The sequence below is a fragment of the Pantherophis guttatus genome, chromosome 4, assembly GCF_059756535.1.
Source record: "Pantherophis guttatus breed Tessera chromosome 4, ASM5975653v1, whole genome shotgun sequence".
In the NCBI taxonomy this organism is placed as follows: Eukaryota; Metazoa; Chordata; class Lepidosauria; order Squamata; family Colubridae; genus Pantherophis; species Pantherophis guttatus.
Window position 1 is genome coordinate 73,857,508 of NC_142066.1, and position 12,704 is coordinate 73,870,211.

The 12,704-nt window shown below is 45.7% G+C and overlaps 1 protein-coding gene across 10 annotated transcripts in view; it reads right to left on the reverse strand.

The window, feature by feature from the left end:
* HECW1 (HECT, C2 and WW domain containing E3 ubiquitin protein ligase 1) overlaps positions 1-12,704 on the reverse strand; it is a 296,682-nt gene that overhangs the window by 202,502 nt on the left and 81,476 nt on the right. Inside the window, exon 1 of one of the 10 annotated variants that reach the window (XM_060691822.2) lies at positions 8,591-11,213. The exons of the other annotated variants lie outside the window; for them this stretch is intronic. The gene's annotated coding sequence lies outside the window, so the exon portion shown is untranslated. Of the gene's footprint in view, positions 1-8,590; positions 11,214-12,704 lie in introns of those variants that run through there. 10 annotated transcript variants of the gene reach the window in all.

A 12,704-nucleotide genomic window follows, 5' to 3' on the forward strand; every position in this document is an offset into this window, starting at 1 on the left:
CTTGTTCTAATATATGCTGATGAAACATGGACACTAACCTCATAATCTATGAGTGGTGCAAAGAACAATGGAAAGATACATGCTCAGCAGTGGTGGGATTCAAATTTTTTTACTATTGGTTCTGTGGGTGTTGCTTGGTGGGCATGGCTGTGTGATCATGTGACTGGGTGGGCGTGGCTTGGTGGTCATGTGACTGGGTGGGCATAGCCAACTCAACATCACTCACATTGAGGAGCGCCTCACCCACCTCTCCCCTCCCAGCCACTCCTTGTCATGCCTGGCCTCAACGTATCTACAGTTCTGTAAAAATGTTGTTCACCTTTTTTCAACTTTATTATCTGCATCTATATACTATAGATATACTTTCATGGACCACTGAAAAGAGGAAATGGCTCACAAGCTTTGCCCAAGAGTGTGATAGGCAGGTCACAAAGCAGGCTTTTGAGGGGCTGCCACAAAGAACGGGGGGCAATATATTTTCCAAAGAAGCAGAAGGCAAAACAATGGAAACAGATGGAAACTGAACGAAGAGAGAAGCAACCTAAAACTAAGGAGAAACTTCCTGACAGTGAGAACAATTAACCAGTGGAACTACTTGTCTCCAGACGTTCTGGGTGCTCAACCCAATTTCATTTGGAAATTAATCCCAAAGTAATTGCCTTTTTAGCATTTCTCTTGATACTTCTCCAAAATGCACCCCCAAGAAGCCACATCTCGCTCTCTCTCCATCTCTCTCTCTCCCTAACCCTAACCCTGCCACCCAATTGGCTGGGGGCTATTTGTCCCATGCAGCAAAATGCCCGGATCAAATGGTATCTTGGCTAATGGACAGGGATGAAGGGCCAGGGGCCCATTGACTGTGGAGAATGGACAGGGATGGGCCAGCAGAGGAGGAAAGCTGGCTATAAATTGGCTGTGGTGGGTTGCTGAGGGCGTGTCAAAGAGTTGGTGCCTAAATGTTCCATTCCGGCTGGAAAAGTATCCCACTATTAATTCCCATCCTGAAATTAAAGTCACCACTAGATATTGAGTTTTAAAATTGGGGAAGTAGCCTGAATTCAAAATAATCCCAGTTTTGGTTAATTCAAGCAACCTGACAATGAGATGGAAAGTAAGCACTTATGAAAACAGGTTGCATTAGTTTTAGGGTAATACCAATGCTGATCACTGTAAATATGTGAACATGCAACATTGAAGAGACTGTTTGACAGAAATATATGTTAAACTATAGCACCGTGATGGTGAACCTATGGCACACATGCCAGAGTGACACTCAGACCCCTCTCTGTGGGCATGCGCGCCGTCGCCAGCTACTCAGTGGTGGGTTTCAAATTTTTTTACTACCGGTTCTGTGGGTGTGGCTTGGTGGGCGTGGCAGGGGAAGGTTACTGCAAAATCTCCATTTCCTCCAGATCAGCTGGGACTCGGAAGGCAGCGAATAGATGGGGGTGTGGCCAGTCAGAATTTTTACTACCAGTTCTCTGAACTACTCCAAATTTCCGCTACTGGTTCTCCAGAACTGGTCAGAACCTGCTGAAACCCACCTCTGCAGCTGCTGCTTTGGTTTCCGGCGTGCCAACTGATTTTTGACTGTGACGGAGCCCTGGAAACCCGAAGACCAGCTGGCTGGCACACACATGGTCTTTGGGTTTCCGGCGCTCCAGCACATGCAAAGACCAACTGGCTGGCACGCATGCGTGCTCCAGCAACCCAAAGACCAGCTGGCTGGTGTTTGGGTTTCCGGGGCTCTGGCACACACGAAGACCAGCTTGCCGCCATGCCTGTCCACGCCGGAAACCAGAAGACCAGGTGACCAGCACGTGCACCGGCCAGCTGGTCTTTGAGTTTCCGGGGCTCCAGCATGCATGCACATTCCAAGGCACTCAGTGTGGAAAAACCATTACCCAGGGCACTAGTGTAAGTTGTTTTATTTTTTTTTAATAGACTTTCATAGGTCCAAATTGACTTTTTTTTTTCTAATTTAGTAAACTGTAGGAAATAAATTTGTTCTTAGAGGTGTCTGCACTATATCAGAAAATCTACATTCTCTTTTTGAAAATTTCCTCAATCAAAAACAAAACTTGGATAATAGATGCTGTACAGGACCAAGAAGTCCTACAGTGGGAATAAATGTGATAAAAATGCAAGATACATACTTTTAATCAAAAGCCCAAATCTAGAAGTATATTTCTGCCTGCCAAAAATGTGTGGGTGTACCTAAGAGAAGAAATTTGTTTAGGGACCTGTAGAGGTCTACCTGGTATTGTTACTACCCAAGTATGTATTGAATATAAAGGCTAAGAAATATTTCACTCTATGATTCCAATCAACATTGATTTTTGAAGGGCTATCCGGGGGAGGAGCTGGTTGGAGGTGAGCAACGGCTGTAAGGAGCTCTCCCAAAAGCAAATTAGGTTTTTCTTTTTTAACGTTTTTAAAGTATTTTTATATTTTAAATTCATTTTTAATCTATTTTTAATTTATACTGGACTTTTACAAAGCACATATAGTGTGGCTACTGTTTGTTTTAGACATATTTTAACAATACTACAACCTGCATTCCTGGCTTAGGCTACTCCTGTGACTTCTCCTTGCAAGGCCTGAAATTTGGATTACCGGACTTGTTGACAAACCTCAGTGGAGGCCCCTAACCTCGGAGGGGATTTTGAGCTGTTTGTTTTTGGAATGAGTACAGTAAGGAACTGGCTGGCTGCAGACGCTCCCGGTAGACCTGCTTTTAATGAAACTCTATCCGCTTTTTAGTCTCTTTCTCCCACATATTTCCCCTGTGAAATAATTTAAACAATTTAAACAATTCTGAAAATAGATGATAGCAAAGAAGTGGGAGTAAAAGACAAGCCGTTGTTTGGAAAGGCGATTGGTTTTTATCTCTGTGGTGCCTTGGCTGAGACCATCATTAAGGCCTACCTTGACTACGATTGCCGAGGGAGGATAAATTGTTGCGATATTTAATTTCGATGGGAGATACTGGATCAACTATCTACCAGAATGGTAAAGAAAAGTAAGAGGCAGAGAGCTTGCTCTCTCTCCCCAAAATCTATTACAGAACTTAATTACTCCAAGCCTCTTAAACAGCTTAAATTGGATGACTTTATGGAGAGGTGTAATACAGAACCCCAATCTGAACTTCGAACTTTGTCTCTGTCGACTGTATCATTGGGAGAGGGAGATACAGAAAGGGAGCTTTCTTCCCGGATTTCAGATTTAAACTCGCCTGCTAGAATGGGTGACTTTTCAAGCTTTATCCCCTCTCCTACTTCTAGCTGTTTTAAAGAAGTTCCAACATATTCAGACCTCAGAGAGATGGCCTGTACTCAGAGTATGTTAACTGCGCACACAGTAGATTCAATATATGACTTACTAACATCGATCAAAAGAGACATCGAGAGGATCTTTCAATTCTTAAATAACCCTCACCCTGCAGCTAAAGAAAGTGAGACTGCACACCGTCCTGATGCGCGGAGAGAGTGGAAGGGTTTAAGACCTCAACCCAAACAACAAAGCATTGCAAGTACTGATGCTAACCCTCATCAAGGAAGAAGGTTGTTAAAGAAACAAATTGCTTTAAGGATAAGGAAAATCCCATGCAATAGAGGACAATGGACTTCAAAGGAAAGGATAATCCTCTCACTTGCACAGCTATTGAAATCTGATCCTTTATTAATATATCTACTCAGATACGAAAAACTTCCCCAGCATAGCAATTGTGTTCGACTAACTGCATATTGCTGCATTTTGACAGCAATACCATTCCGAATGCTGTAATGAAAAGAAAAGGATCCCTGCTCAGATTTGAAGTCATTCCTACAAGAGTCTTCTCGAGTGGGCCTATTAAACCGCTTTTACAAGGACTTAACCAAACATCAAAAATGGTACCTAGGAACCACTTTGCTACCTCCAGGGTCTTTCCTCTAGAATCCGGAGAAGCTATGGAGGCAGGCCAGACTAGGGAGGTCCCACATATGAAGGCAAGCACCGACAAGCCAGAGGATGTTATAATCAGAGAATTTGTCTCCTTGTCTCCAAAGGAGCAAAGGTCGATGTTAATTGAATTTGACTTATTAAGATCTTCGCTAGCAGAAGCCTGCAGTTCAACGAGAAGGCTATCCAAGTTGGAAGAACGGGGAAACATGTTCAGACAAGGCCTAAAGTTGTTAAGTCCGTCCAGCGGGATAGAAGGGAAGGCAAAAGACTTTTCAAAGAAACAAAGACCATGAATGTAGCGGCAGAAGTTCACCCTCCCCCAACTATGCAACTGCCCTCACCTGTCTCATCTTCCTTAAGAACGGGGGAGGTACTTCTGCAACAATCAGAGGCCACTTTTGACTCCTTTGGCACTCCAGAGAAGGCGGTGGTAGTAATTCCGGACCCCTCCACCAGAAGGGTGGAGGAAGAGACACAAGGAGTAGTGCCTTGGGGTGATTGACTAGACAACAAATGGCCAATAAGTAGGGTATCTTATATCCCTAGCCTTTCCCTCCTGTCCTGGAACATAGCGGGCTGGAAAGGCATTGCAAACCGGATGGATTTTATAAAACTGATTTCAACACATCATCTCATCCTCCTTCAAGAAACCTGGCTGACTACTAATGATCCACAGTTTACCGGGCTTTGCCTCATGGCATAAACCGGCAGGCAAAGTCAATTTAAGAGGGAGGGCAATTGGGGGCTTAACCACGATGGTCAAAAGGGATACGGGATGGAAGGGTGAAGAAATTTCTTTAGACCCTCACTTCCAATATATTCTGCCTATTAGATTTTCGTTCAGGGGGATGGACTTAATCTTAATTAATGTATATATTGCTCCTTTTTCATTCCACCTTCTAGGAAGAGATTTGTGGGATGAATTAGATTCAGTATTAGCTACCTTAAAGGGACGCTTTCCCCAAGCAAAAATTATATTAGTTGGAGATACTAATGCAAGACTAGGCTCCTCAATGAAGAGCTACGCTAACCGAGGCCTGGTACCAACTGGATACTTTTATAATGAGTTCACTTGGTCCTCAATGGACAAGAGGACCAATAAATATGCCCAGAGGTTAATTTCCCTCCTGTTTATGAATGATATGCAAGTACTTAGTGGCTTGAGTGATGGGTATATATATCCCTATACTTTCTCGTCCAACAAAACATCAACCTCTATCTATTATATCTGCACTTCCTCTAGTTTAGTACACCATTTTTCAGTTGTAAGAGCTATATTTAGAGAGGAAAGTGACCACTTTCCCATCACGGCTCTGGTTTCACTCTCTTCAGAAGTTAGGCCTCATTCAAGAGAGGAAATTGACACCTTAGTAAACGCCTGGGTTTATAACTACAAAAGGTTATATTGGCATAGACTTGATGTCAAATCTGTGACCACTTATTTGGACTCAGACGAAGCCAGGCAGCTAGCAAGGGAAATCTCCCAATCTAAGCCCGGAGACAACACCCCAATGCCATCTTATATAGAGCTAACTTCTACTCTTAAGAACTTAATGATCCAGAATGATAGAAAAGTAGATGGGATCTCTAGAAAGTGGTTTGATGACGATTGCCATAGCTTGAGGTCAAATCTAAGAGCCGCAGTTAGGAAAGTTAACCGGTCCAGACAGGATGGTGATTATTCAAATATGGTTCAACTCAGGAGAGCATACAAATCCCTACTGAAAAACAAGAAAAGTAGCTATAATACCAGGATGTGGAAAGAGGTAGAAATGGCAGCGAAATCCCAATTCCCTACGATCTTTTGGCATAAGATAGCTGGTATATTAAAACAACATTCCCCATTTATGGACACTGATATATCAGCAGTAAAATGGGAGAAGCACTATCTTGCTTTATTTGATGGTAACAATACAACAAATGTCTTGCAACTGGATATTCTCCAGCAGGAATTAAGGAAATGTCCGGAATGGACACCAGTTACCTCTACCGAAGTTAAACATATAATTCAATCCTTAAAGGCCGGGAAGGCTCCTGGAGAGGACTTGCTGCCTCCTGAACTCTTTAGGTCCAACATTGACTTTCGGGTACCGGTGTTGGTAGCACTGTTTACTTATATCGATAAAGTAGGGATAATCCCTGAAGGGTGGAGGTTAGCTATAGTTTTTCCAATTTTCAAGAAAGGTGACAGAGCCGCCCCATCTAACTACCGACCCATCAGTCTTCTTAATATAATTTCATAAATGTATACGAAACATCTGCTAAATAAAATAGAGGACTGGTGCTTGGATAAGGAAATTCTGGCAAATGAGCAGGCAGGTTTTAGATCAGGTAGGTCTACCATTGACAATTGTTTTGTCCTTTCCCACTTAATTAATAAATACAAGACCCAGGGGAAAAAGCTGTATACCGCCTTTATTGACCTTATCGCTGCTTTTGATTCTATAGATAGGAACCATTTGTGGAGGAAACTACAAGTCATGGGGATGGACCCCAGACTTATTTTGTTGATCAGGACTCTCTATACTAATACGGCAATTAGAGTCAGATATGCAGCAAATGGGGCCTCAACAAACAGCATACCGACAACTAGAGGAGTAAGGCAGGGCTGCCTGCTGGGCCCTACTCTTTTTAACCTTTATATAAATGATATCCCAGTGCAGCTGGAAGATCTTATGACGCATAGCCCCCAAATAGGCTCTAGATTTATTAATGTATTAATGTACGCCGATGACTTAGTGCTGTTTTCTAGAACCCAAATAGGAATGAGGAGACTTCTTGCCAAGCTCACACGTTATTGTACTACAAACCACTTGACTATAAATGTAGCTAAATCAAAAGTTTTAGTCTTTGGCAATAAGAATAAAAAGCATAATTGGCAGATTAATTTAATTTAATTTAATTTAATTTCCAATTTATATACCGCCCTTCTCCCTGAGGACTCAGGGCGGTGTACAGCCAAGATAAAAAACATAGAATACAAATATTAAAACATTTAAAAATATATATAAATTTTGGCCCGAAAGTTAAGAATCACAGACTAATTAAAAGAATTTAAAAATTTTAAAAATTTCTTCTTAGGCCAACCCGGCTTGTTGAAAAAGATGGGTTTTCAGGGAACGCCGGAAGGCATTGAGGTCCTGGATTCTTCTTATCTCCGGGGGCAACTGATTCCAGAGGGTGGGAGCCCCCACAGAGAAGGCCCTCCCCCTGGGGGCCACCAGCCTACATAATGACACAAAGATTGAGCAAGTTACCCAATATACTTATCTTGGAATTGTTTTTTCCAGTGCAGGAGGTTGGACTCCGCACCATCAATACCTTTCTCAAAAGGTCAGAGCAGGAGCAAGCCTTGTATCCAAATTAAGTAAACGTATCCAACCAACCTCCATTTTACCTCTTCGTAAAGTCTTTCAGGCTAAACTTGTTCCAATCATGCTCTATGGTGCCGAAATTTGGGGTCTTACAGAGGCCCCCATATTGGAGAGAACTCAAAATAATTTGTTAAGGAGGATGCTCAGGGTAAACAATTCCACTTCAGCTGCAGCCGTCAGAGCTGAATTGGGACATTTCTCACTGTACACCTATACAATCACTAGGGCGGTAGCCTACTGGCTAAAAATGACTCAGATGGAAGCCAGCAGACTCCCCAAAATCTGCCTAGAGGAACAGCAGATTTCAAATCCTCAAAGGTATTCCTGGCTAACCCGGCTGTCAGAAATATTGAATCGATATGGCGTAGGGTTCCCGTTGTGTGACACACTGAAGCAAGTTAAACAACGGATTAAAGATATACATGGGCAAATGGACATGGCAACTCTTTCAACTAATCACTCCCTTAAACTGCTGACAGCAGTTAAAACAACTTTCACCCTGGAAAAGTATTTACATCTAGAAATGCCATCAGTGGAGAGACAGTTATTTGTTAAGTTTAGATTCGAACTTTTAGATACCAACGTTAAATTCAGCCATTACCGGAAAATCCCGTATGACAAAAGAACATGTATATATGGGGTAAATGTCGTGGAGGACACGGCGCATATAATATTTGAATGTAGGCTATATGAGGAAGTAAGAAAACAATATCTGTCCCCAATTATAAATAAATTTCCCCACTGGAATATAAGGCATAAATTATCATTTCTGTTGAAGGCAGACTCTCCTCCCCTGGTAAGGGCTATCACTCGCTATCTTAAAAGGATGACAGCAATACGAGCCAGTTATATCGAAAAGAATTTCATTGATTGTAAGAAAGATGAGCTGAGTTAGAGAGGAGCTATCTTATTTGGGTTATCTAGTCTTGGCAACTTACCTATTGAAATCTGATATTGTAAAATTTTAATGTCATACATCATATATTTTTAGATTGTTATTTCTGTAACTGTTTTGTCTTTTTCCCTTTTTCTTTTCTGTTTTGTTTGAAAAGGCCTTCGGGCTATTCAATAAACAAATACATACAATCAACATTAAAAAACAAGAAAAAAAGTCAAGAAAACAATCAGTTCACTAATGAGAGAAGATGGCAAGGAGGTGATGAACAGCAAGGAGAAAGCAAAGCTACTTAATTTATTTTTGGCAATGCTCTTCTAGCAAGAAAAAAATAGCACAACCTAACCTATCAAAAACAGAATGAACGTTGTCTCACCTGAACGTTCCTTTTCGGGGCAATGCTAAGCAATTCCTCATTGGGATCTCCCTCACATCTTGCTAGGGACTGAGAGTGTGCTGTGCCTTTAAATCTTCTGCTGGCCACTCCTCCCTGGCTCCTCAGCACGGCAGTTTATTTCTCGAAGGTACCCCATAGTAGTCGTGATCTGAGGAGGAAAAACAGGAAAGAACCCGCTCCCGTCCCAGACAGCCTGAGAGGAGGGATGAATTGCTTAGCATCGCCCTGAAAAAGAACGTTCAGGTGAGACAACGTTCATTTTCCATGGTGATGCTGCGCAATTCCTCATTGGGATATGCCCAAGTACCCGTTTATTGGGGGGGAGGCTGGCTGGGTCCCAGGATCCCAGGGGAGTGGACAGATTGCAATACCCTCCGGCCAAATGAAGCGTCTGCAGAGGCGAAGGTATCGATCTTATAATGGCGAACAAAAGGTGAGAGCGATGTCCACGTGGCAGTTCGGCAAATGTCCAGGATAGACGCTTGAGTTGACCACGCCGCCGACGTGGCTGCACTGCGTGTTGAATGTGCCCAAATTCGCCCTGGCACCTGCTTGCCCCTAGCGACATAGGCCGCGGAGATACAGGCCCTGATCCATCTGGCTATGGTTTGAGATGACACCCGTTGGCCCATGGTTGCCGGGTGGAAGGACACGAAGAGTGATTCTGACTTACGAAAAGCGGCAGTCCTGGCAATATAACGGCGTAGTGCCCGGCGTACGTCGAGGGTATGCCATTGGGTCTCTAAAGGGTGCCGGGGTTCAGGACAAAAGTCAGGGAGGATAACCTCCTGTTGTCTATGGAAAACCGAATTGATTTTGGGAACAAACGAGGGGTCTAGTCTAAGGACAACCAAATTGGGTTTAAAAATACAAAGGTCACTGCGAATTGACAGGGCGGCTAGTTCAGAGACTCTCCGAGCTGACGTGATGGCAAGTAAAAAGGCCAGCTTCAGAGACAAAAACTTAAGGCTAACAGAGGCTAACGGCTCGAAAGGATCAATCGTAAGAGAGTTCAAAACAAGAGGTAAGTCCCAAGTAGGGTATCTACGAATGGGAGGAGGCCGGAGATTCGTAGCACCCCTTAAAAAGCTACGAATACGGGGATCCAGAGTCAGCGAGCCGGAATCCCCTGGCACAAGGACAGTTGCTAAAGCAGCCACCTGTCTTTTGAGGGTAGAGGGGGCAAGACCTTTGGCGAGGCCCGCTTGGAGGATGTCTATAACGTCAGGTACAGTTGCGGACGTAGGGTCCGTATGCTGGGAGGCACACCAAAGGCAAAAGGCCCTCCAGGAGGCGTCATAAATTTGGACGGTGGACGGGCGTCTGGCTGCTTGGATGGTAAGGATGGTGTCATTTGAGATGTTATCTTTCCTCAGGCGGACCCGCTCAAGCGCCATACGGCTAATTGCAGCCACTGGGGGCTTGGATGTAGAACCGCCCCGACTGAGCGAGACCTGGTCCTGGGGAATGCGCCACGGTCGATCTACGGAGAGGCTCACCAAGTCGGCGAACCAGGGACGCCGAGGCCAGTGGGGAGCGACCAGCAACAGATCCGCTTTCTCTGACAACAGTTTTCGGATCACCCTTGGAATCAGTGGGATGGGGGGAAAGGCATAAAGGAGGCCCTGAGGCCAGGGACTCCTCAGGGCGTCGCAAGTTTCGGCCCCCGGGCAAGGGAACCGTGTGACAAACCTCGGTAGCTGTGCGTTGTCCGGACTGGCAAAGAGGTCCACCAGGGAAAGGCCGAACCGACGTGTCAGCTCCCGAAACAGGTCGGGATGCAACCTCCACTCCGACTGGTCCAGATGTTGTCTGCTCAGCCAGTCCGCAGTGATGTTCACCTTCCCGGAAATGTGCTCCGCCCTCAGAGACAACACATGAATCTCCGCCCAGTCCAACAATGCTTCCGCCTCCCTCATGAGAGCAGGGGATTGGGTACCCCCCTCCCGATTGATGTGGGCTTTTGCTGACATACTGTCCATGAGGACAAGGACATGCCGGTGGAGGAGGGACTGTTGAAAATGCAGCAGTGTCAGATGCACGGCTCTCAATTCCAGAACGTTGATATTGTCCTGAGAGTCTGCCATCGACCAGAGTCCCTGGACCACCAGAGAGCCCAGATGACCACCCCAGCTGGACAGACTGGCGTCCGTGGTAATCACTAACCTGGAGACCACGTGGAAGTGGCAACCTCTGGAGAGAGCGTCCGACATCCACCACTGGAGAGACCCCTGTACTGGGCTCGGAAGCAACACCGCGATCTTGGAAGAACCCAGGCCCCGGCGCTGGAAGGGCAGGAGGAACCACTGGAGTGGCCTCGAGTGACGGTGTGCCCACGGAACTATATCTAAACAGGAAATAAACTTGCCGAGCAACTGAGATAAAGTTATCAGAGACACCCGCCTCAAAGACAGGGTATGCCGGACCAAGTCTGTGATGTTCCTCCGTCGCTCTTCCGTGAGGAACACCTGAAGCGCCTCTGAGTCGATGCGGGTTCCCAGATGAATGATGGACCTGGTCGGGGAGAGGTGGCTCTTTTTGTGGTTTATAGAGAAGCCATGGAGTTCCAGGGCCCGACAGACCCGCTGCATGTCCTGCTGAGCTTGAAGGGGGGAATTGGACAAAATTAAAATATTGTCGAGATAGCACAATATGCGGATTGGAATTAACCGAATGGTGGCAGCAACTGCTGCTAACAGTTTGGTGAACACCCTCGGAGCAGACGAAAGCCCGAAGGGCATCGCCCGGTACTGATAATGTTGGCTGTTGTACACAAAGCGGAGGTACTTGCGATGGTGAGGGTGGATTGGTACATGCAAGTAAGCTTCCTGCAAATCGATGGAAGTCATAACATCTCCCTTCCGAATGCAACCCAGAATGGTTCGGAGGGACTGCATCTTGAATCTCTTGTACCTGATGAACTTGTTGAGGTACTTGAGATTCAAGATGGCCCTCCACCCCCCCCCCGAGGCCTTGGGAACCAAAAACAGGAGAGAATAAACTCCCTTCCCCCGTTGCGATAGAGGAACTTCCTCTATTGCTCCAATCCGAAGAAGGTGCTGGATTTCTGAGTTGAGATTGTTCAGTTTGTCTCGACGTCGGGGCACTGGGGAACGAACAAAAACACGTTTGGGAAGGGTCCAAAATTCCAGAGTCAATCCTACCCCCACAGTACGATGAACCCAAGGGTCGGAAGTGGAGATCTCCCATTGGGGTAGAAAGTGAAGAAGCCGCCCCCCAATTGGGAAAGGTTCGAAGGAGTCATTTTCCCCTTCTGGAAGAACGGGGTCCGGCTCCGGCTCCCTTAAAGGGTCGTCTGGAAGAGGATTGGAACCTCCCTCTGTCACTATTGCCCTGCCTTCCTGCAAAGCGGTCGGATCCTTGTGAATATCCTTGTGAATACTGTCGACCATAATAGGACCCCCTGGGCCCTGACTCTGCCCGAAAGGGCTGCCTTTGACTATAAGGTGTGAACCTGCGCTCTTGCCTACTGTAAGAAACAGGCAAGACCTTACGTTTATCTTTCCCTTCTATTAAAATTGGATCCAATGCTTCCCCAAATAAAGAGGACCCGTGGTAAGGGGCAGATGCTAATCTCCACTTTGATTTGGAGTCAGCCTTCCAGGGTTTAAGCCACAGAAGTCTACGTGAGGAGATGGAAGAAGCCATGGCCCTGGCTGCAAACCGGGCCGCATCCAAGGATGCATCCGCTGAATATTCTGTAGCGGCCACCAATTTGTTGAAATCCTGGGCAATTCTGGTGTCCCCCGGTGGCAACCTCTCCTGCAACTGCCGAAGCCATATTAAGGTGGCTCTGTTAAAGAAGGAGGCAGATGTTGCAGCTTTCACCGCCCAGGCTGCGGCTTGGTGCATTTTACGGAAGGAAACCTCCGTCTTACGTTCATCAGCTTTCAACACCTCCACAGCGTCAGATGATAAGACAGCCGAAGAGGATAGACTCACAACAGGAGGATCTACTGATGGAAGGTTGAGAAGGGCCTCCAGAGCTGGGTCAGCACAATACAGCTTTTTATCGTGCCCGCTGGGAGCCGACAGAACCCCGGGCGATTCCCACTGTCTTTTAATGACCTCT